We start from the raw sequence: 21,147 nt of genomic DNA, 5'->3' as shown, positions 1-21,147 counted from the left end.
TTTTAATTAACGTCTTATTTGCAATTATTATTATCAATGCCATTAATAAATTATTTGAATTACCTTATTTATTCACATAAATATTATTAAATTACGGGGTATTACAGTCTCCCCCCCTTAAAAGGAACTTCGTCCCGAAGTTCACCTTGAAATACTATAACAACATCTATCAACATCCACACAATTGAGCACCATTCCAACTTATGATAACACAATTGTTCATTTACTATTATCAACTATACCAACTTATTTTTTAAATGTAATTTATCTTCACATTGAAATGAAATGATATTTTTTTGCAAAAAAAAAAAAAAAAAAACTATACCAACTTTCCAAAAGATGTCACAACAATAACTCAAAAACATTTCTAGTATCACATTCTACCCCCTTTAAAATTAACTTCGTCCTCAAAGTCTCAGATAACAAACAACGTCAATAATTAAACCATTTATTGTAACCTCACAAGAACATGTAATACACATTTTAGCATAATACAACTATATATTTTAACACAACATTGATTGATGGATAAATGAATAACAACAATTTTCGAATTACGTTGAAATAGCAACACCATATTATATACCATATTCGAACTAATCTTTATTTAAACTTAACTCTTTGGCGAATACATGGCCTGGATAAATAACAATTTATAGCAAAAGATACGCATAAATGTTTAGTTAATCTTTTCTTGCTTTATATAACCCTCCGAAGTCTATCCCCAAAACGAGCCTAGTTATGCCTCCTTGGTTCCGGGTTTAGTGCCTTTGCTTGACAGAGATATACCACATCTTCATCCAGCTCGTGAATCGAGGTTCTCGTTGTCGAGGTGAAGTCTATCATTATCATCGTCTAATGGTCTCATCCACATGGTATTTACTTCCTCCTCCTCATCATCGCTAATCTCTATCACCTCACAGGCTTCTCTCTTCCCTTCCCTATAGAAAATACATGACTCCACCTCCTTATCATTACTCTCAATGGTATAGATGACTTGTTCAGGTTTAAGATTGGTGCTATGGCTATCCGACCAACATACATAAACTAAGTATTTCACCTTTCCGAGATGACCTCATAACTGAGATGTGGAGGATAGGGATATCCATTACAGTGTCTAGGGTTCCCTTCAAGTCTCTGATTGTGTGTAGTGTACTCAGTCATGTAACTTGCTCTAACTTTACCTAAGGGTCCAGAAGAAGGTAGGGTACTAACCAAAGTATAGGCTATAAGACAGGTGTTAGTTAGGTATTTCCGATTCCATCGAGTTCGATAAGCATTCATATGAGATTCTACAGCTTTGCAATGCTCGTTCAAATCTGAGTCTGGAAACATGATTAAGTCTTCGAGGCGAGTAGAAGGTTGAAGAAACATCCTAAGGAATATAAAGGAACAAGTTAGGGTACAAAAATTATATGCTAAAGATGTGTTATATGGGTATGCATATGATTACTAGATGTATGCTTAGCATGCATAGAAATGTTATGAATATGCCAACTATTTTGTTTAGTATAAAGATCACCGAGGCCAATGAGATATTACCCACCCTTCCTTCTTGCTTGATTTAGATTTATTATTTGTTCTTTTAATAGGTTACCAACGACGTCTAAGTTAAACAAGTGACATTGGACATATATTAACATTGATAAATATATATAATCCTCTATTTATATTTGTTCATCTATGTGGGACTCGAACCCACACCTTGCGCAATAGCACAATGCTCTACCTTTTGAGCTAATAGATAATAAGTACAAAAAGTGCAACAACAAATAACAAACACATGAAACATGATACATCAACCTCATATAGTTATTTCTTACAAGGAAATTAACCAATTTAAGTCCTAAGTTCACATAACCGGGTCCAAGCTTCACAAAGTCAAGTCTAGATTTCACAAAATTAACCCTAAGTTTGACAAAATCAAGTTTGACAAAATCAGGTCTAGGGTTCACATAATCTAGTCCAAGCTTCACAAAATCAAGTCCAGGTTTCACAAAATCAGGTCTATGTTTGCCAAAATCAAGTTTCACAGAATCAGGTCTACGGTTCACATAATCTAGTCCAAGCTTCACAAAATCAAGTCCAGGGTTCACAAAATCAGGTCTATGTTTGCCAAAATCAAGTTTCACAGAATCAGGTCTAGAGTTCACATAATATACTCCAAGCTTACATAATATACTCCAAACTTCACAAAATCAAGTCCAGGTTTTACAAAATCAGGTCCATGTTTGAACCTTATTTTGTGAACCTTGGACCTAATCTTGTGAATCTCATGCCTGATCTTGTGAACTCTGAACCCAATTTTGTGAATCTTGGAGCTAATCTTGCGAATCCTAAACCTAATTTCGTGAACCATGGACCTAATCTTGCGAATCTTGGACTTGATTTTGTGACTTGGGGATTATCTTGTGAATCTTTGCACTTAATTGTGTGAATCTAGGACTCAAGTTTATGAAACTGGGTCTTTATTTTGTATATTTAGGATATACGCTCCCATAATGCTTCCAAAAGCAAAAAGAAGACTGCCAACACCCTTCAATGCTGCTAACGCCGCGATCAAATATTTCATCTTTAACAAAACCAATAACTTGGTCAACAGAAGGTAATGATTTCACAATTTTACACGACATTTCAGACTTTATGTTTGACAACGATAAAGGGTGCGTGAACTCATTTCTAACCTAAAATGGAGGCACTTTAAACCCAATGTGAGTTGTTACATGTTTTGAGGAGACATTAAACTTTGGACGCAGAGCCCTCACTGTTGGACCACCATCAACACCAAAGTCACTGAACCTGTACACGAAACAACTTTCACAAATCAGAAACAACATCTTTCAATGCAATGAATTGCACTAAAAATTTAAGTCACAGACCACAGTGTTTCAGCATTTTAACCAATACATTACAGCTTTTTTACATAATATATTCATATATTCCCAACTCACTCATAAAGGAAATCTAACATTTTCAGGTTATAATGCAAAAGCCTTTTGCTTCTGACCATCAGAGTTCAATAACAAAACTGAGCAAATGATGTATGATGCAAGTACACCAACACAAGAAACACTCCAACTTTATCCCTAGTTTCTCGACTAGGCTACTACCATATCCCCACAGAGGTCGAACTACATAGGTCTACATAGGTGCATACGATTGCAAATCCAAAGCAAGAGATCAGTCAATAACGAAAATATACTCAATAAACGGAAGTAAACACATAAAAACTAAATCTTTGAAATAGATAAAAATGAATTTTCAAAAACGATTTAAGTTAAGGTATGGAAAAATTGATTTAATTTGAACAAGTCAAGTACATTAACCTAGAAAAAAAACTGATTTAAGTTGGACACAAAAGAATTGATATAGCATAAACTAATAGCAGATGTCCCCGTCGCTTGCTACATAATACCTCCCGCATACTAGCAAAAGTAGCCTCACCAAGTAAACACAAGGTAAGAAAAATAGAATTACTAAAAATTTTGGACATAGAAGTTCGGGTTTCGTAAAAACACATTCCGAGTAGTAGAAATAAAAAGGCATAACAAAACAAGGTACGAGATTCAGGTCAAGGTTTGCAATAGCAGATTCAATGTCACATTTGGACATGCCAGATTCACAAAATAAGTGTAGGTTTCACAAAATAAGCTACGGGTGATGCGTGTCTTTTATATAAGGTTTTCACCTCATTTTTACACGCATTTCTGTGCTTTTTATGTAGCATCTGGCTACCAATACCCCCGAATGTTCTACTTTGGTCCGTTTATTGTAATTTGCAGGAATTGACCGAGGAGGAGCTAAATCGAGCCTTAATTGTCCCATTTGCATGCATTCATGGGAAATAAGGAGCCGGAGTTTAGGAATCTTACACTTGGAGGACGTATGAGCTGAGTCAAGGAAGGAATTCAAGTCCTGATGCGCTTATATAGTTCGATCGTGTGCCTTTGTGCTCGATCGAATGCTTTACATACTCAAAGCGCTCGATCGACCGGTGAAGGAGTCGATCGAGGAGGTCCGGTGGCGGTGCTCGATCGAGAGGTTGCCCTAGCTCGATCGAGTGTCTTGGAGTTCGATCGAGTAATCTCTCTGCTCGATCGAGAGAATTTCGTGTGTTTTTGGTTTATTTCCGCCTAATCCTTTATGGGCTTTGTAATCAGTCCATAGATTAGGTTTTAGATGTTTTTACAGTATAAGACTGAGGGGAGCATTTTCGTGACCCCCATCTCTTTTACTACGTACATTTCATCTGTTACTTTTGTCACTGTTCTTTGGAATTCTATTCTCTACCTTGCTACTCGAATTCGGTATTATCATTTTAATTCTTTATCGTATTTATTCCTCTTAATTCCTTTTCCCTCTTTATTTCGTAACTGTTCAATTAAGTAGATTACTCACCATGTTTAGTTTAATTTGCTTAGTCGTTGTTATTGTTAATCTGATAGTTATGAGTAGCTAATTCCCTTTGCTAAGACTATAGGGGATCCATGATTTGAAGGGAGAGTAATCGAATTACTGGGTTAATGCTAGTATCGTCCATGTTGTTAAAATGCTACATATAATTGTAGTTGCCTAATTGAGTCGACGCAATTAGACCCTTATTCTTAGTGGACCTTGACCTGGACCGAAAGGTTGGAAGGGGGAGACTAGTAGCGAACAATAGAGTATTGCAGCGAGGACGAAAGTTAAACTGTTTACACTTTAGGGTGAATTAAGGACCGAAAGGTGACGTTCGCTACCCCTTAGACTGTACTGCATTGACCTGGGACCTAGATTACTCGACCGGACGATTGTGGTGAACCGCTTGTCTTAGCTATTCCCTTTTATCTGTTAAACCCTCTTCCTTTTATTTCTCTTTTCTTTACTCTTTTAGTTTAGAAATCACAATTATAAACCCCAAGTTTGGTTACTTAGACGAGCCTAGTTTTAGCAGTCAATTTCCTACCTCTCTGTGGATTCGACCCGACTTCCCTAACTATATTAGTTAGTTGGCCAGTTGGTTATTTTTGACAGGAACGCGACAGCCGTGTCAAATTTTGGCGCCGTTGTTCGGGGAGGTGGTGCATATTTGTTGCTTTAATTAAGTTTGTCTCTCGTCTCAAGGAATTCATTCCTTGAGGCCGATCTCATTTTCGCGAAGCTTTGATTAGTTTTGCGGGATAGCGGCCTATTTGCCAGGATGCCTACGATTACTGAGCATACAGAGCCATGTGGAAGATGCGGTGAAGAAGGACATGACCTTTACGAATGCACGGCGGGTGTAGAGCGTGCTCTTGCATATAAGAAGTTCAAGCAGGGAGTTCCTTTCTCCCGCTTATATGAGGAGATAAAGAGCGTTTCCACTCCTTCCACGCCAATATCACAAGTAGGGCTCTCCTTCTTCAAGAGAAGCAATTGCCGAACCGAAATCCATCATGTTGCGGGATCTTTTGTTATATCGGAGTTGAGAGAGCAAGTCGCGCAGATTAACACTCGCGGCAGACCAAGCCAAGACTCCTCCAAATGCGATTCCGTCGGTGGGATGATTTTCCACGGTGACCTTATTCACGAAGAAAACGAGGTGTTGACGGTGAGGATGACTCGGATGACGATTTAGATGAGTTTCGCAGAAATGCTTCTTTGCGTGTGCAGAACTACTCGATCGAGCAACACATCCACTCGATCGAGCAGCTCTAACCACCCAGTCACTCGATCGAGTGACAATGACGGTCGATCGAGAAGTGCAGGCCTCCAAGTTGGTCGATCGAGTGAATATGCTGAAGAAGACACTCGATCGAGTGTCAAGATAGGTCGATCGAATGAAATTGAGGAAGAAAGCGGTCGATCGACCGATAAGGGTGTTCGATCCAAAGATTGTAAGTGGCGAGAATCCTAATTTAATATCTAATGCCGCCACCGTGTCATCTCCCCCTGCTGTGGAGACGTCACGAATTGATAAGGGGAAAGGGAAGGTTGCGGGACCACTCATCGCTACCAGGGTACCCTTCCCGAGCCGTCTGAAGGACGCAAGGATCGAGCAACAGACGGTAAGTTCGTGGACATCGTGAAGAACCTTCGTAATGTCCCTTTTTCGAACTTGTCACTCAAGTTCCCACTTACGCTAAGTTTATGAAGGATATTGTGACGCGTAAGAGGAATTTGAGCGAATTTGAGACGATTTCATTTATGGAAGAGTCTAGTAACCTGTTGTTAAATAAGGCCCCTCCAAAATGAAAGACCGGCAGACTTTTCTATTACCCGTGTCATAGGTGATTTGATTATTGATAAGGCCCTTTGCGACTTAGGTGCCAGTGTTAGTGTCATGCCCCTTCCCGTCTGCAAGAAATTGAAACCGAGTCACTTCAAAGTGACTAACATTACCCTCTGGATGGCCGATAGATCTCGTTAGGAGACCTTTAGGTGTCCTGGAGGATGTGCCTGTGAAAATAGGCAAGCTTTACATCCCGAAGAGATTTCATTGTTTTGGATATAGCTTAGGACACCGGACCCGGATCATTTTAGGAAGACCGTTCCTTTGTACAGTGGGCCGTGATTGATGTCAGACAGGGGCGTCTGACCCTTGCAGTAGGAGATGACGCTATCACATTCAGTTTGCCCACTACTTTAGCCCACCCAATGATAGAGGACACCTGTTATTCGGTCGATATTATTGATGAGTCTATTTATGACTTCTGGTCGGGTTCTTTTATGAAGGACCCACTAGAAGCTCTCATGCTTTTTGACGAGTGTACAGATAGCCCAGAGGACGATGACGCTGCGGTGGATTTGCTTGTCGATGATTTGGATGAGCATGAGGGAGAGCAAGTGGAACAAATGATCAGCACTCTTTGCTCCATTGAGGTAAAGGTACCGGAACGTAAGCCTCTCCCATCTCATCTTAAATATGCTTTTCTCGACGATACAGAGCAGTATCCAGTCATTGTTAGTGCCAAGCTTAGTGATGATCAGCTGACTTCTTTGTTAGCTGTACTTAAGAAAAACAGGAAAGCAATGGGCTATTCACTGGATGATATCACAGGGATTAGTCCCGATATTTGTATGCACAGGATAGAGCTGGAGGAGGATCACAAACCTTGCGGGTGTGGTCGGCGTCGGGTGAACCGGAAGATGCAGGATGTTGTGATGGCCGAGGTAATGAAGTCTTTGGATGCGGGTATTATCTATTCGGTAGGTAATTCTAGATGGGTAAGCCCGGTCGGGTAGTCCCGAAGAAAGGAGGGACATCGTAGTTAAGAATGAGAAAAATGAATTAATACCTACCCGAGTAGTGTTGGTTGGCGGATGTGCATAGACTACAGAGGCACGGTGAATGCCGCCACCAAGAAAGATCACTTTCCCCTTCCTTTTATTGATCAAATGGTAGAAAGGTTAGCTTCACATAAATTTTTCTGCTATTTAGATGGGTATTCGTGGTTCTTTCAGATCCCTATCCACCCGGACGATCGTGCTAAGACTACATGTACTTGTCCTAAGGGCGTTTTTGCGTATCGCGACGAATGCCTTTTGGTTTGTGCAATGCCCCCGCCACCTTCCAAAGGTGTATGATGGGGATATTTTCAGAGTATATTGAGTCTATCATGGAAGTTTTTATGGACGATTTCAGTGTATATGGAAGTAATTTTTCCGATTTGTCTGTCTAACCTTGAGAAAGTGTTGCAGTATTTGTATTGAGGTTAATCTTGTCTTTGAATCGGGAGAAGTGCCACTTTATGGTCAACGAGGGAGTTGTCTTAGGGCACTTGGTTTTTGATAGGGGAATAGAAGTTGACAAAGCAAAGGTGGAAGTGATTCAAAGAATTACCACCTCCCGTTAATGTCGGGGGTGAGGAGCTTCCTTGGTCACGCTGGCTTTTATCGCCGGTTTATCAAGGATTTCTCCAAAATTGCTAAACCACTTACACAGCTGTTGCTTAAGGATGCCCTTTTGTGTTTATCGACGCTTGTCTTTCGCTTTTAACGGGTTAAAGCGCAGGCCTTAGTCTCCGCGCCGATCATACTGACCTCCCAACCGGGACTTGCCGTTCGAGATCATGTGCGACGCGAGTGACTATGCACTAGGAGCGGTGCTAGGCCAGAGGAAAGACAAAGCCTTGAATGCTATTTACTATGCGAGCCGAACTCTGGATGAGGCTCAAGTGAAGTACACTACCACCGAGAAGGAGCTGTTAGCTGTAGTTTATGCCTTAGAGAAGTTTCGTACTTATTTAGTTGGGTCGAAGTCACTTGTCTTTACCGACCATGCAGCTTTGAGGCATCTTCTTGCTAAGAAGGAGGCTAAACCACGATTCTTCGAGATGGATACTCCTTCTTCAGGAGTTTGACCTGCAGATTAAGGATAAGAAAGGAGCCGAGAACGTTGTAGCTGATCACTTGTCGCGATCGATGCGGCAAGAAGGGAAGATTCTCTACCTATTGATGACTCTTTTCCTGACGATAGTTTAATTCTTTGTTATATCGTCTATTGTTGACCAGGAACCTTGGTATGCAGATATAGCTAACCGTTGTCGTGGCAAGCTGCCGCCACCTTTCTTCTCAGAAGAAGAAGCGTTTCCTCTATAACGCTAAGCGATTTACAGGATGATCCTTACTGTTTAAGGAATGTGCGACGGTCTTTGAGACGGTGTATTCCATGTGGGAGACCAAAATAGTCCTGGAAGGTGTCACTCCTCTTCTTATGGTGGTCACCACGGTCCATCGCGCACCGTGGCTAAGGTACTTCGATCTGTTTTTCTTGGCCTTCTTTGTTTGCCGACGCCAAATCTTTTGTTTGACTTGTGATGCATGCCAACGATCGGGGAATATTTCGAAGAGACATGAGATGCCACAAAACGGCATCCTAGAGGTTGAGGTTTTCGATGTCTGGGGCATTGATTTCCAAGGACCGTTCCGTCCAAAAAGGTAACAGGTACATTTTAGTAGCTGTAGACTATGTGTCAAAATGGGTTGAGGCGATTGCTTCACCTCATTGTGACGGTAAGACCGTGATAAAAATGTTCAAAAAGATCATATTCCCCCGCTTTGGTGTCCCTAGGGTCGTCATTAGTGATGGGGGGATGCATTTTAAGGAAAAGAAACTCACTTCCATACTATCTAGAGTTGGTGTCCAACACCGGCGTGGTTTGGGGTATCATCCCCAAACTAGTGGTCAGGTAGAGGTCTCTAACCGTGAACTGAAAGAGATCTTGTCTAAAGTAGTTTCTAAATCACGGAAAGACTGGAGTCTTAAGCTAGATGACACATTATGGGCTTATAGAACTGCCTTTAAGACACCAATTGGTGCATCTCCTTATAGGTTAGTTTATGGGAAATCGTGTCACTTACCTATTGAGCTGGAATGTAAGGCCTGGTGGGCAATTCGTGAGCTTAATTATGATCCTAAATTGTGTGGTCAGAATCGTCTTTTGCAGCTTGATGAATTAGAGGAGTTTAGGCTCAATGCCTATGACAGCTCACGCATTTACATGGAAAAGACGAAGAGATGGCATGACAAGAGGATCCTACCTCGGGAGTTTCATGTGGGGCAGAAGGTGTTGCTGTTTAATGCCCGGTTGAGACTATTTCCTGGCAAGTCAAGTCCGGTGGAGTGGTCCATACACGGTGACAAAATTGTTACCAAATTTGGATCCGTAGAACTTGAAGATTCCGAGGGCCACAGATTCAAGGTGAATGGCCAATATGTGAAGCACTACCATGAGGCGAATGAAGCGGACAACCGCGTTGAAGTCTTGCGCTTCGACGAGCTCGATGCGCCAGTTACTTGATACCGAGAAAGGTCGTGCGGGACCTATTAAAACCGCTCTCCGGGAGGCAGCCCGGACAGTTTTATTTATGCTTTTGTTGAACTATTTGTTTTAATTGTTTTATTTGTTTTTCTTAGCTTTACGTCGAACTTTAGACGCTACTTTATGAACAATTTTTGTGCCTTCCTTGCCTTTATGCGTCTTTTACAGGCAGAAGTCACTCGATCGAAGGGTTTTGGTGTTCGATCGAGCACTTTCTGACGCGGCTGCTACTCGATCGAGGGGTGATGTCCTCGATCGACCAGGTCCCTACCCGTGCTTACTCGATCGAGTGATGCTGTGCTCGATCGAGTCCACTCATCTTTGTGAAACATTCGATCGAAATGTTCGGTGCTCGATCGAAGGGTCTTGACTCCGGCCGCCGTTTTGCGTCTACAAAGCCACTGTTTGACTTTCTTTGACCTCCCATGTTCATGGTCGGTTTGGGGAGGTCCCGCTATATGACGTTTTGTAAGTTTCCCAACTCTACTTCTCCTTTTCCTTTCAGTTTGCACTTCTTCCCTATTTTTGGTACAATGAGGGCATTGTACGGTTTGGTTTGGGGAGGTATGCATCCATATCTGTGTCTGCATGTTTCTTGCATTTTTGCTTGCACGTTTATTTATTTCCGCATGCATTGTTGTTTTAATTAATTCCAAAAATCATAAAAATCATAAAATTCAAAAATTTTCAAAATTTTCATGTTTAAATTGAGTCGGAACGTTTGAACATTGACGCTACATTGAATCCTTATTTTGAGCCTTGCATTTTCTTGACATTTAGCTGGCGTGTTTATGTGCATAATCTACGAGTTTTTATTTCTCTCTTATCTGAACGAATAGACTTGATTCCTATGTCGGCAAGCTACATTACATTCTGAGGTTAGAGCTCTATAAACTGGTGACATTCATGACCGGTTTCATTTAGGATGTGAGTAGTACTCTCTTTAAGACATGTAACATCAATTTGCATAAGCATGAGTCTAGTCTTCTTCATACCTGTATGCATTCGGTCTGTGGATGGTGACACGTGTTAGGAGAGGCAGTCCCCCTTATTTCATTCTACCCATGAGCCTTACATAGCCAAATTGCCTTTTTGTCCTATCAACTACTTTCTATAATATTTCCTACCCTAGCTAAGCTAGTAACGAGTAGTTCTTGGAATGTGTTATTGCAATATGGTTATTTCATCGATTTTGAAGTTGGCGGAAGAATCAAGGGGAAAGAAAAATGTGTTGAATTGAGAAAAAAATGAAAATGAAACGAAAAAGAAAGAAAAGAAAGCGGAAAAAGAGACAGAAAAATTCAAAAGAAAAGAAGAAAATTCAAATGAAAGAAAAAAAAATGAGAATTGTGCATTGTTTGACACTCCCATGCCTTATTTATATCCTATGGGGAGTTGACGATTTTTGGTATTTTGTGAAGTTTAGTACATAGTTTTGCACCGTTTCATCTTGTTGTAATAAGTACGAAGTTGGGATGCAGTCTATATTTGGATCCGTTGTTGCTAGCCTAGCTATTAACTCCACTTATCCAAATTCATTTTTGCCCCTTCCTACCCATTACCTCACTAACCCAAATGTAAGTCCTCGGCACGTGTCTTGGTCATTAGTATGGTTGGAATGCTTATGTACGGTTATAGAGACTTTATTCATGTTAATTGCATGCATGTTCTTATAGGTCGAGTTAGGTGAGTGTCTTGCTTCTTCCTATCTTTCACGTATATACTCACCCTGTACCTGATTTTGAGTGACGAGCGACCCGTGAGAGTCCGACATCTTTGAATCTTGCAAGGTCGACGGTTGATAAGCTTGAAATATTAATTTAACTCGGTTGCACTTTTTGGCTGCCACTTTGTCATTTTGTTGCATTAAATTGGTTCTGGTGGATTATTGTAGCTGATGCGTTGGTCCCGTTCTATTGTTCACCCTTAGTTGCATTCATATTTGCTTGGGGACAAGCAAAGGTTTGGTTTGGGGAGATTTGATGCGTGTCTTTTATATAAGGTTTTCACCTCATTTTTACACGCATTTCTGTGCTTTTTATGTAGCATCGGCTACCAATACCCCGAATGTTCTACTTTGGTCCGTTTATTGTAATTTTGGGAATTGACCGAGGAGGAGCTAAATCGAGCCTTAATTGTCCCATTTGCATGCATTCATGGGAAATAAGGAGCCGGAGTTTAGGAATCTTACACTTGGAGGACGTATGAGCTGAGTCAAGGAAGGAATTCAAGTCCTGATGCGCTTATATAGTTCGATCGTGTGCCTTTGTGCTCGATCGAATGCTTTACATACTCAAAGCTGCTCGATCGACCAGCTGAAGGAGTCGATCGAGGAGGTCCAGTGAGCAGTGCTCGATCGAGAGGTTGCCCTAGCTCGATCGAGTGTCTTGGAGTTCGATCGAGTAATCTCTCTGCTCGATCGAGAGAATTTCGTGTGTTTTTGGTTTATTTCCGCCTAATCCTTTATGGGCTTTGTAATCAGTCCATAGATTAGGTTTTAGATGTTTTTACAGTATAAGACTGAGGGGAGCATTTTCGTGACCCCCATCTCTTTTACTACGTACATTTCATCATTACTTTTTGTCCTTTATTCTTTGGAATTCTATTCTCTACCTTACTACTCGAATTCGGTATTATCATTTTAATTCTTTATCGTATTTATTCCTCTTAATTCCTTTTCCCTCTTTATTTAGAATCGTTCAATTAAGTAGATTACTCACCATGTTTAGTTTAATTTGCTTAGTCGTTGTTATTGTTAACGATAGTTATGAGTAGCTAATTCCCTTTGCTAAGACTATAGGGGATCCATGATTTGAAGGGAGAGTAATCGAATTCATCGGGTTAATGCTAGTATCGTCCATGTTGTTAAAATGCTACATATAATTGTAATTGCCTAATTGAGTCGACGCAATTAGACCCTTATTCTTAGTGGACCTTGACCTGGACCGAAAGGTTGGAAGGGGGAGACTAGTAGCGAACAATAGAGTATTGCAGCGAGGACGAAAGTTAAACTGTTTACACTTTAGGGTGAATTAAGGACCGAAAGGTGACGTTCGCTACCCCTTAGATCATCGCATTGACTGGGACCTAGATTACTCGATAGGACGATTGTGGTGAACCGCTTGTCTTAGCTATTCCCTTTTATCTATTAAACCCTCTTCCTTTTATTTCTCTTTTCTTTACTCTTTTAGTTTAGAAATCACAATTATAAACCCCAAGTTTGGTTACTTAGACGAGCCTAGTTTTAGCAAATCAATTTCCTACCTCTCTCGTGGATTCGACCCGACTTCCCTAGCTATATTAGTTAGTTGGCCAGTTGGTTATTTTTGACAGGAACGCGACAGCCGTGTCAACAGGTTTCACGAAATAAGCTATAGGTTTCACAAAATAAGCTATAGGTTTCAGAAAAGCAGGCAAACGAAGTATTAACGAACAAATGACAAACATTAAGTCCAAGTTTGAATATAGTGTAACAATAAGCAATTAAAATTAATTGGATTTAAGTGATTTAATAAGTTTTTCACCAAATCGTAATAGATTAACCACCAAAAAACTGAAATGGAGGTAGTAAATATGTAAGAAAGGAGGAAAATCGCACGAAGCAAATGGGAAAATTCTTCGCTCAATTGATTTTAGGCGTTTCGACGGTGCTTCATTATGCTCAATACACAATTAAACCTGCATAAAAACAAAATAATAAGGAATGTAAGCACAATGATAGGTGTGAAGACGAGATTAATCGGAGAAGAAGGAAGGAAAAGTACTGATAAATTAAAACCACAAACTATTGAATCGAAAGTACCTGAGTTAATGGCGGATGGCGATTGACAAAGTGAAGCTCACTATTAATGGCGATCGAAAGCTCACCTTTCTTACCTATTTAAGTATACGATTTAATGTCGGAGAAGTGATACAAACATTATTTTGACGAAATCCAGTACATTAAACACGAAATCGAAAGACGAAATCAATCGAAAACTTATTAAAATCATAATAAAATAAGAGATAGAAATTAACTGACCTTACGACATTGCAGACCGCCATTGTTGCAAAGAGGAATGATGTAACACCTCGAAAATTGCTACGGATTATGGAGTTATGGATTGATTAACTGGCGAATTGATGATGATCGGTAAATTAGAACGAAATATGAGAAGAATTGGGGTAAATTGAAGAATTAGGTCATAATCGTATAGTGGATGAAATTGAGATTAATTTGTTACGAATTAGGAATTTGTAGTACGACAATAATTAAGATCAAGGAACGAGAGAAGGATAAGTTACTGTACTTCCGGATGATAATGGAGGTCAAAAAGCTCACTGATAATGGTGGACGGAAGCACGGCGAGAAAATGGTGAAAACGGAGGTGAAGAGATAAAGAGAGAGAAAGTGAACTGAGTAATGTGATGGAGTAAACGATTGAGTATGATTGAAAATGTGCAGTTTGTAAGTTTATACAAGGGGACACGTGTCAACATCTGAGACATTTGTAGTTTTTTAATCTGATGGTTTAGGAAGGGTACAGCTACTTCACCCTAAGAAGTTGTTGTCTGAATTTTCTGTATGTTGAGTACGGTAACCTGATTGAATGAAAAAAATGGTAATAATTTGATTGATCTGGCATGGTTAGTTATAATTGCATGTTTATTTATAATACATGTGTATTCCGTGAAATGGTAGGGATGATGGTCATGAGGTGCTTATCCGTTTATTCATATAATTTGTTGCGTTGTCATTTAGTAAAGTGGATTTGAGTAAGTTTTCTTGTCCGAGAAGTTATTTCTGAGTCACTGTTTATGGGATTGTGTATGTTGCGATGTCTATCGGTGTGGTTGTGGTGCCTCGGGTGGTGATCCGGGCACGATACTTAGTGTTGTGATGCAGGTATTTTCGCACTGCGGTGTGGCTGTTTGTGACGGTGTTGCGATGCCGTCACCGGTTGTGGTGGAGTAGGCGGGATGATTATGATTCGAGTTACGAAAGTACATACCAGTTACACATAAATTGTTGTTTTGTTTGATGTTGTTTCCCTGTGAGTTTCAGTTTGTACAGATAGACAGTTGTTTTGTTTATTGATGTTTCTTACCAGTTAAGTTTTGGAATGAGGGTAGAGTATAATATGAAAGAGAGTGTATTTGTTTCCGTGGTTGTCATGGCATAAGGATATTCTGTTGATGGGACACAGTTGTCAGAATTTGTTACAATACATTTGATCTTGTTGTAGATGAGGCATCGGTGCACATAGTCATGGCAAGTGATTCGTAGAACATGTGTGGTAATGATCTGAAAGCTGCAGGTGATTCATAATCTTTCGTTGAGACAGTGAGTGTAGGGTGTTGGGAATTAGTGTCATGTTAAGTTATGTATGAGTTTTGCGGTAAAGAAAGAAAAGAACTTGAGGATCTAGTGTGAGTGTATGTAATAATTGTGGTTAGTGAGTTATGAGTATGGATAGGTGCAGGTATAGAGGATTATGTCGTTTTGGCGTAATAGGAACAATTGAAGTTTTGGTTAAGCTAAATATTTTGACGTATATGTTAGGTGGCGTGACGAGTGAATTGAAGTATGAGAATTGTTTAAGTAAGAGAGCCTTAGATTTATGCATGGCGAGTGTTTAGATTATAGGTGGTTATCTTTGACATGCGGTGGTGATGGGGATAATGAGAAGATATAGCTAGGATTTAGTATTAGTGAGTTACGAGGACGTAACATTTATCTTAAGAGGAGTAGGATGCGATAAAAGAGATTTTGATGGTTGTGCATATGGTAGTATAATTGGAAGTAGAGTGTTGGTGTAGCATAAAGGACGGATATTTGTTTTGATTTTATTAAAGGTCATGACCGTGCTTGTAGTAGTTCGATGTTTAGGAATGAGAGAATATTTCAATGATGTTATGAGTGTGAGTAAACTTCGAGGACGAAGTTCCTTTTAAGGGTGGTAGAATGTAACATTCCGTTTGATGTTATGAGTATTTTGATATTGGATTTTCTAGTGGATGATATGTTACGGAGCTAGCAAAGTAGTGTATGGAGTTAGTGTCGAGAGAGATATAATGTAGTTGATACGATATCATGAGACATGTTGTGGAGGTAAGTATAGTTGGTGGAGTTGGTGTTAAGAGTTCATGTGTTATAGGGTGAGGTTTTGTTTTGAGTTCTTAGTTGCGTTGTTGTGTCTTAATCGAGTAGGTAGGTTTGTTTTTATGTATGGGTTGAATTTCGGGGACGAAGTTCTTTTTAAGGAGGTAAGACTGTAATACTATAGTTTTACGAGTCTTTGGGTACTCTATCGAGTGGGGCTTACTCTGTCGAGTACGTATGTTTGTGTAACGAAGCGGTAGTCTCGCTGTAGGGTACTCGATCGAGTAGCCTTGGCACTCGATCGAGTAAGTGGCACTCGATCGAGTACGAGACTTACTCGATCGAGTAAGTCGGTCTTTGGGTGATATTTGACGGGTTTTGTTAATAAGGCGGATTAATATTTAATAACTTTTCGTCATCTTCCTAAACACTTTTGCAAACCTAATATACTGATAAAGAGAGAATTCATCCTACGTTGCCTTGTTCTTCCACTTTATTGACAAATCCCAGAGCTAGAGGAGTCGGTTTCATTCGTTCTTGATATCATTGTGATCCCTGCGTCAAGGGTAAGTCTTACGTATCATTTTTATAGCATTTGGATAGTTTTGGTTAAACCCTAATTTGGGAATTGGGGGTTTTATGATTATATTGTTGTGGTAGTGATTGTATGAATATGTGTATAAGAGGAGGGTTCATAGAAGAAAGATTTTGAGATATTTTGCTAGATCGTTCGAATAGTGATTGCATTCCGGGTAGGATTTCTCTACTCGGTATTAGTTACATGATGTGTGTGGTGATTGTCTTTGTAGTTAGTGATTGTTGATTGATTGACGGTTTGTAATTTCATATTGTTGATTGATTGACGGTTGTAATTTCATATTGTTGATTGATTCAAAGCGGTTGTGATTTCATATTGTTGATTGTTTTAGACGGTTGTTGATTTTGTGTTGTGGTTCTTGTTTATCTGTCTGTGTTCTTGGTGCGTCCCCTGGTGAGTGGAGTCACTTGCGGGAGTGGCTTCACGCCCTTGATTCGCCTCTGTGGAACCCGCCACAGAAGGGATGAGCACCTTAAGGAACATGGGTTTATCGCTCGATGAGATGAGCGGGGCTTAGATGGGAATGGTGCGGTCCCCATGGCGGTGTGGAGTACTGTTGCTATTGGGTACTGGCGGGGCTACACACTTTAGTGTGTAGTCAGTTGTGTGGAGATTGATGATGGAGACTAGGGATTGATGTGTTGATTGAGCTGCTTGGTATTTGCTTCATGTTGGTTTGTATCGTGTAATTAGTACTGACCTCGTTTAAATGTTTTAAAAACTGTGGTGATCCATTCGGGGTGGTGAGCGGTTATTGAGCATGTATGGTATGACGCGTATGGGATAGCTGGGATGAGTCATCACATGGCTGTTAGAAGTCTTCCGTTGTGTCAGACGATGTTTTATAGCTTTGATAGTTTTAGCGATGAGACCGTCCGAGAATCTTGTATTTGATTTAATGATTTTGGTTTTGATCATGTAATCACTTTAAACTATATTGTTATTTAATTATGTTTCTTCATTGTCATTTGATTATCATTGCCTCGGGTAACCGAGATGGTGACGTTCTTATACCTTAAGTGATCCTGGTAAGGCACTTAGAGTATGGGGGTGTCACAAAGACAGGTGTTAGTTAGGTATTTCCGATTCCATCGAGTTCCATAAGCATTCATATGAGATTCTAAAGCTTTGCAATGCTCGTTCAAATCTGAGTCTGGAAACATGATTAAGTCTTCGAGGCGAGTAGAAGGTTGAAGAAACATCCTAAGGAATATAAAGGAACAAGTTAGGGTACGGAAATTATATGCTAAAGATGTGCTATATGGGTATGCATATGATTACTAGATGTAAGCTTAGCATGCATAGAAATGTTATGAATATGCCAACTATTTGGTTTAGTATAAAGATCACCTAGGCCAATGAGATATTACCCACCCTTCCTTCTTGCTTGATTTAGATTTATTATTTGTTTCTTTAATAGCTTACCAACGACGTCTAACTTAAACAAGTGACATTGGACATATATTAACATTGATAAATATATTATAATCGTATATTTATATTTGTTCATCTATGTGAGACTCGAACCCACACCTTGCGCAATAGCACAATGCTCTACCTTTTGAGCTAATATATCACTACTACAAATGAGCACTTGGGCCACGGCTAAATTTGTGGCGCAAGTGCTAAATTTCCGTGGCTAAATCATTTTGCTACGGGAATACCTACCGTGACGCAAGTGGTCGTGGCAAAGAGATAGCCACGGGAAAAACAAGAACGTGGCTATTATTGAATTTTTGGCCACGGATTATCTCGTGGCTAATAACTCCCATGGCCAAAAAAATTTCCCGTGGCCAAAAATAATTCCCGTGGCAAACAATATATATGAATGTTAAATAAACAAAACGTAAAATAATTTGTTTTTTTGTCACAATGAATATTTTATCATATATGGAACCGTGACAATCTAGGTACTTGTTTTGCTAGTTAACTTGATTCATTTGAATGTTAACATGTTTTCACTAATCATGCATTCGTGCGCATCGGAGAGGCTTCCTAGGAGGTCACCCATCCCAACACTACTCTCACCTGAGCACGCTTAACCATAAAGTTCTTTTGATGTGCTACCGAAATTGAAAGTTAACTTTGTTGATATAATTAGCGTTTTAAATCCTTTTAAGTTTATTTTTTTTCTTTCAAAATTTACCTTTAATACTATTTAATTACAAAAATGTTACATGATTTACAAATTTTTGCGAGAAAAACATTATTTTGGCCAAAACACTCAAATTTTTGATGTTAACCTCCCGACTATAATTTTGACGTCATTTTTTTTTTTTTGTTGAAGTCAAAAAACCGTTTTCTCCAAAAAGTAAACTTAATCTGTTTTCCTAACATTTTTTATTTCTTTAGTTTATCAACATTCTTATTTTTATTTCTCGTGTACTCATTTTTTCGTGTATTTTTCTATGCAAATTCTATAGTATGACCGTCGTATTTGCGATATCAAAAATGTGACCATTTTTTTTGTAAAATAATGACACCTTTTTAAAACTAATGGTCTTTTTTCCTCCAAAGTGGTCACTATTAACAAAAAAAGTAGTCACTTTATACCCAATAAACACGAAAAATACCGTCGTCCAATGTAATCGCTTATTTTCCTAAACGATTTCTCTTTGTTATAATTTATCGTTTCTTTTCTCAAAAATTTCACATTATTTGCACTTGTGACTTCAAATTATTATAATTTCTATATTTTCCCTGTTATGCGCTTATTTTAAATGAAAAAAAATCACCATATTGAATTTTTATATTGATAATTTTTCCAATATGTTTTTTTTTAATTGATTTGTGGGAGATCATTTTTCCTTACTTCCATTTTTTAGCGCACTTATTTTACTTAATCAATTTTTCAATCTAATTTTTGTTTCTTTTTCACTCCTAAAAAAATTTCCCAAATTTTTTTTCTCAACAAGTTAAATTTTATATCAAACTCATACTTTTCTATAAATATCTTACAAATAAAGTTATAAATCTAATTTTGAAACGGTTTGACAATATATTAATTTTAGATTTCTCTAAGATATATGGTAAATAACTTATTTATTTAATTTAATATGCTATGTCTTTAAATGTGATACGATCATTTAAGATTGTTATTCAAGATTATAAAGTTTTAATTTAAAAAGTAAAAGAAATTCACGAGTTTATTAAACAAAATTATATATTAAAACAAATTTCTTAAATTATCAATGTTTGTAAAAACCTACAAAACATAATTGTGATTTGTAAAAAAAATCAAAAAATTTAGACGATAAACTTTTCTTTGCTTACATATAAGTTTATAAAATTTAAAAATTTCTTATTGATGTAAAAAAAAAACAACAAAAAAATACTAATTAAATTAATCAAAGTGTTTCCAAAATTTTATATTTAAATGTATTTTTATATTATTTATATTTGATTAAATTTCATTCAGATTTTGTATTTTTTTATAATCAAGCAATTTTTAGGTTTGCCTTAACATGAAAATATCTTAATTTAAGTCGGAAAAGATACTCGCCACAGGTGTTTGTTTGTTCGTGGCTAAAAATTGTTTTTGCCATGGGATATTTCGTGGCTAAGTAAAATTTCGCCACGGGTGTGACATAGCTCGTGGCTAAAATGATTATTTGCCACGGGTGTAGCCTAATTCGTGGCGCGAGTGACTTTTTGCCACGAGAAAAGTTATCCCGTGGCATAAATTTTTTTCCAAAATAATGAATAAGTTTTTCCCGTGGCTAAGCGAAATTTAGCCACGAATTATAAATTCCTATGGCATAATTCGTGGCGCAAGTGACAATTTGTTGTAGTGATAGATGATAAGTACAAATAGTGCAACAACAAATAAAAACACATGAAACATGATACATCAACCTCATATAGTTATTTCTTACTAGGAAATTAACCAATTTAAGTCCTAAGTTCACATAACCGGGTCCAAGCTTTACAAAGTCAAGTCTAGATTTCACAAAATCAAGCTTAAGTTTGACAAAATCAAGTTTCACAAAATCAGGTCTAGGGTTCACATAATCTAGTCCAAGCTTCACAAAATCAAGTCCAGGTTTCACAAAATCAGGTCTATGTTTGCCAAAATCAGGTTTCACAGAATCAGGTCTAGAGTTCACATAATATACTCCAAGCTTACATAATATACTCCAAGCTTCACAAAATCAAGTCCAGGTTTTACAAAATTAGGTCCATGTTTGAACCTTATTTTGTGAACCTTGGACCTAATTAATCTTGTGAATCTCGGGCCTGATCTTGTGAACTTTGAACCCAATTTTGTGAATCTTGAAGCTAATCTTGCGAATCCTAAACCTAATTTCGTGAACCCTGGACTTAATCTTGCGAATCTTGGACTTGATTTTGTGACTTGGGGATTATCTAGTGAATGCTGGACTTAATTTTGTGAATCTAGGACTCAATTTAGTGAAACTGGGTCTTTATTTTGTGTATTTAGGACATACGCTCCCAGGAGATACGCTCCCATAGTGCTTCCAAAAGCGAAAAGAAGACTGCCAACACCCTTCAACGCTGCTAACGCCGCGATTAAATATTTCATCTACAACAAAACCAATAACTTGGTCAATAGAAGGTAATGATTTCACAATTTTACACGATATTTCAGACTTCATGTTTGAACGATAAAGGGTGCGTGAACTCATTTCTCACCTCAATCGGAGGCGTTTAAAACCTGTGTGAGT

This window comes from Silene latifolia, chromosome 10 (assembly GCF_048544455.1).
Source record: "Silene latifolia isolate original U9 population chromosome 10, ASM4854445v1, whole genome shotgun sequence".
Classification (NCBI taxonomy): Eukaryota; Viridiplantae; Streptophyta; class Magnoliopsida; order Caryophyllales; family Caryophyllaceae; genus Silene; species Silene latifolia.
This window is presented reverse-complemented; position numbering follows the sequence as displayed.